At 40.7% G+C, this 10,399-nt stretch overlaps 1 long non-coding RNA gene across 1 annotated transcript; it reads left to right on the forward strand.

Annotated features, from left to right (window-relative positions):
• Positions 1–3,675: 3,675 nt before the first annotated feature.
• On the forward strand, positions 3,676–5,011 carry LOC147752000 (uncharacterized). The gene is made up of 3 exons (XR_015315303.1): positions 3,676–3,769; positions 4,274–4,360; positions 4,935–5,011. It is a non-coding gene; the product is annotated as an uncharacterized LOC147752000 (long non-coding RNA).
• The last annotated feature ends 5,388 nt before the right edge of the window (positions 5,012–10,399 follow it).

Below are 10,399 nucleotides of genomic sequence, written 5' to 3' on the forward strand. Positions count from 1 at the left end.
AGTAGTCAACATGCGGTAGTTGCACGAGTCGACCAGCAATCTGTTCTGTCGATAGAGCGGTAGAGAACTATTTAGGTTAATATATTAATACAGTTGTATGTTGAAGAACTTAACTTGGGTACTTGCATATCTATTGCAACATACAGCTCCCCTTACTTTGCCCCTCCGGACGTGGACGTTTGGTCAGTCAATAGCACAGGTCCTCGATAACAGGGTTGCTTGACCACTACTTCGATGTGCATGGTCGAGCGGATCCCCACTGTCTCGGTGGGGTTATCCAAGCGAGCTAGTTTCGCAAGAACTATAAAACCTGGGGATGCACCGCGCGAACATAATTCACATTATCATCACAATCGCAAAAGTCCTTTATGTTCTTAAGAAATTCCTCTGGTGTAATAACACTGGCAGCCCGATCTACTTTGTAAGAGTACTTTCCTCAAGGATTACGTACAGGTTCATCGCACTGTTTCACGCTTCTATTGTAGTAAGCTGCTGGTCAAATCATTTGCGTCAGCATCGGCATGCCTTGGTAATAACTGACCCGAACCAGCCGCATGCTGGTTCCAATAAAAGTTCTGAACAATCAAAATTACTCGTCACCTTACTAAAGTATTCGCGCTGTCGAACTAAACACCAGACCTATTTCCTCTATATATAACGTGCATATAACGAATATAACGTGCATTATAACTGGTGCTCTTTTTATACCTATAGAATCTGCTTTCTGTAATGAAGTCGCTGTCTTTCCTAAACTTTTTTCATTAGGCGTGCTAAAGGCCCAGGCTGACCGAGTTACTTTGCGAGATCGGTGAGCTTATTTACGAATGTCCGTAATGTTTAAGCATATCGTTCCCTACAAATCTGCCTTCATGTCTAAAGTTCATTGTTTCTTCATTAATGTATTGATCTCCATACACCAATAGATCGATGTACTTGGTATACGCTAAAAAAATATCTAAAGGCTCTTAGAGATAAAGCAGAAAGGTTGCGCCATTCAGTCTAAAGAAAAACAGCGTTGTTATAGAACTAGCATTTACCGGCAGGCACAAAGCTACACGGACAATCGCCATCGCGTAAAAGGACCAATGCGGTTATCATATCAAAATATGATAAGGAAACTTGAATCTGTTGTCAGTTACACACATCTACTCTGCTCTGCTCCTTCGTGCCAGAGACACTGTATTGTTCCGTCACGTTTGCAATTTCAAATGGCCGACTATTACGTCCATGTCTATATTCTCGTATTAATGAACTTGGCAGTCCTAAATGGGAAAGTACTCATTTGATTAGATAATCGTGTGAATTTTTACCAACTAGCACAAAATGTGTGGGTGTGCGTTCATAGGCTATTCCTCGTCATTGAGGTAGAATTATCGGGCCGAACGATTAACAGGCACAAAATCATTTTCGCTAATCATACGTACGGCCTGTTATCGGCCTTGTAACCCGGATCAACGCCTGATGCTGTCAGACTCACAAATAGCTGTCAAAAGCTCTTAGAATTAGCATGTTTCTTCCAAATCCCACTCAGATAAATGCGTTTCAAGCAAAAAGCACTCTCATACTGTCCGAAACGTCTTTCAAAACAACGCATCTCCCCTTATTATGTCCCCTTTAGAACACACTCGCAATGTCGTAACATCGATTGAATCGACATTGCTATGAGGGAACAGTTGAAGATTATTTGAATATGACTGATTTCTACCATTAGCAAAAACAGGGATATGCTTTTAGTGTTACCGCGTTATATGATTTGTCTTTTCAAAGCTAAGCGTTACGTTGATTCAAGGTAAACGGTATCTTGGCTTGACGATCGGTTAGATACGGGTCGCCATACAAAGCTCGAACTAACGTTAGTGGCTAGCTTTCGGGTCAGAAGCCAAGCTTTCCGAATGAGTGCACGAGCTGGCTAGATTAGATGGGTACAGCCCTTGTGTCGGAAATACACTATCTAGTACATAACAATAATGTCCAATATATGTTTACTGCAAGCCCGTTTTCTAATTACGATGATGCGTATGGCGCCGAAAGAGGCTTCCGGTGCTACTCGTCGATTTTTAATCAAACTCGATTTGTACTGTTCAGCGAAAGGCAATCGCTAACGTTCTGCAAGTGCATACCTTGCACGTGCCACGTCGACTCACCCCATGCACGAATGCAGTTGGGAAGGACAACTATAGGCAGTTCAACGTAGGAAAACCTCAACACTTATTCGCAGTAGACCGCGACAAGTACCGCCCGTACTTCTCCGCGTCCTACTTATTTATGAAAATTGCTATGAGCGGAGAGCGTAACTCGAACGGGATTGGTTGCTGGGAACGACGAGCGTTACGCTAAGTGAGAATTATGCGATTTTTCATATCGAGATAAAAGAAACTAATTGAATTTTGTTATGACGAAGGCACATAATCAATACAAGCCCGGAAGTTACGTTGAGTCACAATATACTTTTGCCGCGAGATAGCGTAACCGATATTCCGTCTCTCAACAGTTAGCTCAGGAGTTAGTTTCGTAAAATTGCGCCCTAGCAATGCTAACTAAAAGCGAGCCGAAGCTGAGAATGGTATTTGTGTTGACCACAAAGAACTGTATATATTCTAAACTATGATAAACTTGTGAACTTTAGAAAATTATTAATATAACAATCTGCTGATAACGTATTTTGCCTAACTATAAGAAAGCTCAAGTGATCCCTTCAAATCAACTAGAAAAAAAAAGTGACTATTTTGTGAACATAATTATATAGTAAGTATTTCTTAATGGGTCGTACATCATTTCTAGTGCCCTTAGACGATAGCCGGTTCGGTACTGCATATTGTGATATATATCAAGAAAAAGCTGTTTGAATAAGACTGAATAAAAGTGTTATTTATTGGCGATAACAGCGTGACAAGATTTATCGCCTGCGATTTCTTTAGGTAAAATTGTATTATCCAAGCCATCGTTATAACCAGTTGTTTACTATTGGCACCTATTGTTTCATCTCGCTCCCTATCCCGATCGTACCAATCGGCAATATGGCTGGTCTGATTCATCTTGCACTACCGAAGAGGGGGAAGAACAAGTAATCGTATTAAACCAGGTAGAACTTCGATAACGCTAGTGGGCACGAGGGGGCGAACTCAAATTATCCTACCTATAAAAAAAAACTATACCCTACGTGAAGCTTTCAAAAGGCGTGAACAATAAAACGAAATTACTTTGTTTTTTTTTCTTATAGCAAAACGGTGTTTGTAGGTAGTTAGATAATCAACCGCCGATCGGTAATATCAGTGGGAACATTAGCGTTTTTATCTGGAATTTATATGAGGAACTAATTGGTGCTGGAATGTTTCATCTAGGGCCTATATCCTGGCACAAAACGATAGCAATGCAGGTTGAAAACAGGTTAATTATTAAGCTTGGTGTCTTCTTTCCAGAAAGCACATACTGTTAAGCAGCGGAGCCGAATCTTCCATTTATATAAGTAACCTCCCCATACAGATTTGAAGTACAGAACCTCTATCGCGTAGAAAGCAGAACTGGCGTTGCTAATTTTATCGAGCTCCAAATAGAAGGCGCAGTGATCGAAATTAGGCCCCTCTGACCTACGGTCGATAGAGAATGGATAGGACTACTAAAACGAAGTGATCGGTAGCCAATGCGTGTGAGGAATACAACAGGCAGTGCAAACAACCCCGTTTCTCACCGATCACCGTTAGTCAAGCGTGACTGCGCTGCTGGTTTTACTGCTATATCGGAAAACCCCTCCAGTAGATAACTGAACACGGTAGCATTTACTATACTGTTTCTATATAAATTGCCTCTCCTCAGGACGCCAGTTCCTTTCTTGCGCACAGAACTTACATACTTATCTTTAAATACTTAGAAGTTCATATGGAATAATTTTCAACATTTTAGTTGATACTAGATTCAACTCTTTGAAATGGGTGTCCAAATTTCAATCAACAGAATCCCCTAAGCGTTTTAAGATTCATGCCGCTTTTACCTTGAAGGTAAAGCAGACAAACTATACCAGAAAAATACACATCTACCTTTGCATTGTGTACAGTATCCGTATAGAAGCAAGTAAATAAAAACTATTCAATATAATATTAGATTATTATTTATTTATCTGTATTGGAAGGATAGTTTTATGTAAGAAGTCAGCTCTACTTAGAAACTGAAACACTTACCTATTTATCGTTGTGGAGAAAATTCAAAACAAATATGTTCCATAATCGTACAACTTTTCAAAGCTTGCTGTTCCACTGTTTTTTTCTTCTGCTTTCAGTGCAAAGGTTTTTTGAAATAACAGGATGACCAACCTAGTGAATTTGGAGACTAACCAAGATAGCTATTGAATCTGCGATGTAGCTAAGTACGTATCGGTACGTTTTCAAGAAACCCTTGGCTCTAAACGCTCTTACTTTGTAAGGTTTAAAGTTAAAATAAGCCATAAGCGAGATCTGCAAAAGCTTACAATGCTGCAAAAGGGTCTGTCCTCATTTCATCCACTCTTCCAATGGCTGGCCTTGTCTAATCCTTCCCTGAACAAGGGCGTCTTTCAGCCAATCATTTCTCCACTCCCACAAAGCTTGCGTACCCTCCATTCAATTTCAAAAGCAATCCAACAAGAGAAAATCGCCGATGTTGCAGGTAGATCTCTGAGCAAAATGTCGCTCCAACCTAGGACAATTAGCAATATACTCAAGCTATCTATAGTAAGTGCTATATATAAATATGCGCTTTTGGTACCGTTTAGTTGCTTCGAAAACAACAAGTCCTAATTTATGCTGCTTGTGAAGAACTGTTGTAAGACCAGTTCAACGTATCACTAGTTTAATAGGGGCAGATATCGAACAGGCATAGGTATGCAGGGTAAATAAATTTTCTAATTTCTTACCAAATTGGGTCGCTGCCAATGCTGAAAACTAAGTTGACTCTTGTTTCAGGCGGGTCTCTTAATGGAAGGGCATGCTCGAGGGGCAAATAGGTGTGGCTTGTACGAGGACTTCTAACAAATGATTACCTCTTTCTTTTAATTGCTGACGGTCAACGTATTTATTATTATATGATTTCGCTCTACAAAAAGTGAAATTGAAGCATAACAAAACATTATTAAATCATTATTTAAAGGCACAGCTTTCTTTACAATGTTCACCGTTCATTTACTGTATAAAATAAAAAAATAAGCTATTCTTTAACAACACAAATAATAAACACAGATATATGCGTATAAAAATAAATGCTAATTGAGTCAGATACACCAACATTCATTTTTTTCATAACTATTTTTAAATCTATTGAGAAGCTTGATATCAAATGTTATAGCTGTTTAATTAAATAATAAAATAAATTGTTTATTTTAAGGCAGGACTGATCGGTCTATGAGCGAAATCTCAGAAGAATCAATTCGGTCAGATCAACAGAGATGCATAGAAATGCTGAATGATTCAATCGCAAGAAAGGAGACAAGTACTATATCATTATCATATACAAATATGAGAATGTATTTAAACCTCACACAAAGGTGCCTAATTTCTCTAAGAGTTTGATAGGTTTGCTCAAGCGTACACATTGTAAATACAATGAAACATCACAACTTACTTAGTAGACTAACGCGACTTAAAACAATAAACTTACACAAGACTCGGAAGTCTTTTAGAAGACTAACTATTGTACTTTATTCATCGATGATAAGGTTGCCCTACATAACGACCTTTTCGGCCGGAGCGATTTCTTTCTCTCCCTTTCTATCTTTTTTCTCTCTCTCTTTTCTTTACTTTGTGGACCTGACGAATACTGACGCTTTGTAATCATAAAACGCGTATGTATCAGGTGTGCGCACTTACTTAGCCATATGCATCTGGGCGCCTGAAAGCGATCGCTATTTATATTTCTTGCCGCTGTTCATTGCACTCTTTTTTACAGCACCTCGAAACTCTGCGTTAAGTGGTGACGACGTAATGTAATGAAGTCTATTCGCCTGTTCTGTTAATCCTCGTATCTTCCCCAACATTTCTCTCCCCTTGCGGGTCCTAAACTCCATTGCCTCTTTGTTCTCGCGCCTGCTACCCAACTCATTCTAACCATGCGGCCTAACTGTCTTCCGCCAACACGACGACAAGCCTCTATATTCCGCTCTGCCCATTTAACCCCACGAAATTCGTTCCAGCGGCCACCTACCAGTAATACAGCTGGCTCAGCACTTGTAAGACAAGGGCACGCACCGAAGTTTACGGCATTCACATATCATCCTTGTCGCCGCTGTGCCGTAGCTTGTTGCTGAGGGAACGACTGTCTATGTGACGAAGCAATAGGGACAAGGGGACGGACTCAGCAACCACTGGAGGAGCTAGAAGCTGAGCCCGGTCAGATAGGGATAAATAAAGGTAGATGCCCGGAACGTTGCAAAACACGAAGCCCGATCTAATCAAGCTCGCGGGGCCGCTGTTACCTATCTGCGACGCAGATATACTAACATTGTCGTTATCTCTACTTTCAACCGTTCCCTGTCGGTTTCTCTATTCTCCTCGCTCTCACAAAACTTGACTGCCCTTATAGAACGGGGTGCAGTATTGAGTGCAAATGGAGTAACTCGCTTCGCACTGATAGTAGAGTAGCCAACTGTGTCCCTACCTACCGAAATCCCTGGACTGTTTCTCACTGCTGTACCTCGTTGCGCTCGTACTGCTGCCGCTGTACGGCAGTGTACCTTAGCCTGCGGTAGTACGATGTCATTTGTTTTGCTTGGGAAAAAACCCATTTGCTCATCACTCGCCTCTATGATGGCTGCCTATCCTCCCCTACAATCGTGAGGAAGACTGCCGGAAGATACATCTAAAGTGGTCGCCCTTCCATCGCTAGATTGTGCTTGTTTTATTTAAATCTGAATTAGTAAGTTTTTCATTTCCTGCTAAAAACCAGCGAGCCAAAATGACGAAGCTTATTTAGGACAAGTAACAACGATGTCGAACTGCCTAAATCTAGCAAGCATTTGCCTGCCGGCTCTCGAGCAAACGTCTACGAAAAAAACAAACATTTTCTTTGTTTGCGGCTAGTCAATATGGAAAACTGACCGAGACGGTGAGCGACTAGCTACTATCTTGGCCTGTGGTGCTGTCCAAAAAAGCCGAGTGATAAAAAAATTTAACACTCGATTCAGACATGAAACAAAGTGCAAGAAACGAAACTTTTGGCCTTCAAGGTCCTATTTAAACAGATTTTCATTTTACACACGTTCGGCAGGCAATCTTCATCTAGAGTGTTGAATTGATGCAACTTCTATTTTTACGATATGTGAAAACTCTTTAAACTGGATTATATTCTTTTGCCACCACATGAGCGACACACACAGCGTTTGTGAAGGCAAAGCTTTCGGGATTTTCGGCGAAGGCTAAGATTGTCTTGCCTTCATCTATCTATGTATGTCGGAAATTCCGCCGGGGAAAGACTCGGTAAATTTTGGGGTAGCCTACCTAACCTTAGTTTTAAAAGAAAAGTTACTGCAAGGAGATAAAGCGTACGCAGTTTACCTTTCTATAAATTCATTCTGTTTTAGAGCTTATCCGTTGTGCATACAAATTACACTTGTTCTTATGGTTCGCCTTTTAAAAACAATACTACATATTAACGAATGTAGCGAAGCGAGCAAATTTGTTTAACTTAGATTCAGAAGCGACTCGTAAACTATTATGATTATTATCGTTGAAAGAGAATTTCATCTCACTTGGGGTTTACGCAGTGCTCTATCTTCATCAGCGTAACTCTGCCCAATGGAAAGCGTGCTATGCTTACGTTCTATGGCGCGCCATTTTACCTGATAAAAATCTCATCTGGTGATTTTAGTCATTCTATGGATTTTTATTTTCTTCTATTCCTTCCACTGTGTTTTCTACGATATCTTAAATCAGTGAATATATTTAGCAGCCAACCGTGACGTTTAAGCTACTTTCCGACTGGGATAGTTTAGGCACACAGACGAATTGTTACTGCCCCCTAGTAGCATTCAGCTGACACACACCTCCAATGAGTGCGTCTCGCAATGTCCGCCAGGTCGTCTTTGCAAAGCTACTGGACAAAACAACAGAAAATGTGGCAGTCTCTCTTATAGGCTCTTTGTTAACCGTTAAAAACTTCAGCAAACGGAGATACAATGACTTTGTAGAGTTCTATGTACAACTGACCAAAGTACAGCTGATCTTTTCAAGGTCCGAAGAGCTTCGTCAGCTCGTTCCTGTATTGGAGGTCAACAAAGAGTAATGGGATCGTTTTGCCTATACGAGATAAACTATTATTCCAATACATAAATAACAATACAAACGAATCTCAGTTATTGGTGCGAGATCGACTGTAAAGTCCTCTTACCTAAAACATCATGCCGTGCAAGAATATAGCGGATGAGTCAAAACGTGTAAGGAAAAACAAGACGAAGCCCGTCCGTCGCTTTCGCACTACCGGATACTATCAAGCAGCAATACTACAATATGGCGTCAAACCTCCATCTGCGGCGAAAAGTTAACCAGAGGCAAAAAAAAGTACAACCTGTCTAATTGGTTCGAGTACAAGGATAAAAAATTGAATATATAAAGATTATACTGCAACGCTACCAAGGTGATATCTTAGTACGGTACGACCTGAAGCTGTTCCGAAGCAGGAGCTCTAGTGGAAGTGAGTTTGATGAGGGTATGATGCACGCGTTTATGCGGTGTCCATAAATTTAATCTGACAGACTTTTGGAAAAAGAGTGCTCCATTTCGATGTTTCATTACACTTTAGTAATGTTTAACTGCGACAACTGTTTACGTTTTTGAGTTATTTTTATTTGATTGCATCTACGTAAATGAGTCAATAAAGATGCTGGCTCAATAACACATCTGGTTTATAATGAGGAATAGAACAGGCGCGCAATTGATACACTTAATCTAATAAAGACCTGTTGTTACAAACTGTTTTTACCGAAAATGTGAAAAGTCAAGTACTAAAAACTGATATATGCTCACATGTTTTTCATTAACATACTTCTTTCGCTAGTTTTAAAAGGGTCTAATTTAGATTAGTTTTAGATTATTAATTCATCGTAAATAGGAGGCCGTTACGTTGTGGTTGAATTAGGAGAAAAAAAAAAACAGTCTTAGCAATACATGCGTATTGTGCGCTAACAAAGCCTATCTAAGGTTTGTGTAAGCTATAGTGTACGCGATAGGAAGTCAGTTATGATTGCCGTTATGTGGCTTCGATAAATAGAAAATTCTGATAGAGGGAAATTCTAACACATGATTTAACAAGCGAAATCATATCACGTGCACTTTTGGCCTGGACGAAATAAGGAAGATAGATGTTTCGTGATGGCTGTCACTGATTTGGAAAGGGCTAACAGGAAGAACGTGGGAGATGGAGACCTTGCTTTGCATCTTCGAGATTTTGCAAGTCTTCGTGAATGCGGTAAACCCGCGAAGCTTGTGGTCATTTAGCATCAGCTTTGGAATGGAAGGGCCCGCGTATTGCATGAACAGCTGTGAGATCAATGGTGCTTGCTTACTAATCGTATTAGCGCGTGGTAGTAGGGCACACACTGGTCAGCAGTGGCGATAAGGAGAAGGATCTATACAAAGGGCCGCTTGTTGTTACCTGCAACGAGAACACGCCGCAACAGCAACAGCAACAAGTCCCCATCTTCGAATAGAGATCGTTGTCGCCGAGTCTAAGTTGCTGGTCCCCGTCGTCGTTCGTTGTCTTAACAGCACTCAGAGACGGATACTCATACACACGTACCAGCTTTTTGCGGCTATCGCTTCTGCAGCAGCAAATTTGTACGAAGCTGTACGGAAAGACAAAACGACGCAAAAGCTACCGAACGTCCTCTGGAGCGCGATGCACTGAAAGAAGAAAACCCCTTTTGTGAAAGGCCTGCTCCGAATCCTTGCTTTGCTCCGCTCCATTTAGATGACGCCTTAACAACTGTCGCTGGCGGCCAATGAACATGTCTGAATAGGAAGGTCACTGGGCTATGATGTGAATTTACCGTGATCTGTTCTATCGAGTAATTTTTCATACCAAAACACACAGGTTTTTGGCTATGCTCGGCCTCGTAAAAGAACGCTATCGCTTTATGTCGCTCCGTTCACTTAGCATGCATCGATATTGCAACAAGGCAAATCGTGACGGAAGTAAAAAGGGCCGGTGTTTAGCGGTGGCATGACGCCGGGTCGGATAACATATGATGAAAATACTGCCCTTATGTGCTCGACAACGTCAGCGACATATTAAAACTTAGTTCTTATTATTTTCTTTTTTATTTTCGAAAAATAAAACATTTCGTAAACAGTAAAACGGGTCGGGTTTTAACACTCCCTTTAGTTTTAAACAATTTTTTTTCTATACGTAACGTTGCTATTCAGGATGTTTTGAAAAGTTG

Source organism: Varroa jacobsoni, unplaced genomic scaffold, assembly GCF_002532875.2.
Source record: "Varroa jacobsoni isolate VJ856 unplaced genomic scaffold, vjacob_1.0 contig00572, whole genome shotgun sequence".
In the NCBI taxonomy this organism is placed as follows: Eukaryota; Metazoa; Arthropoda; class Arachnida; order Mesostigmata; family Varroidae; genus Varroa; species Varroa jacobsoni.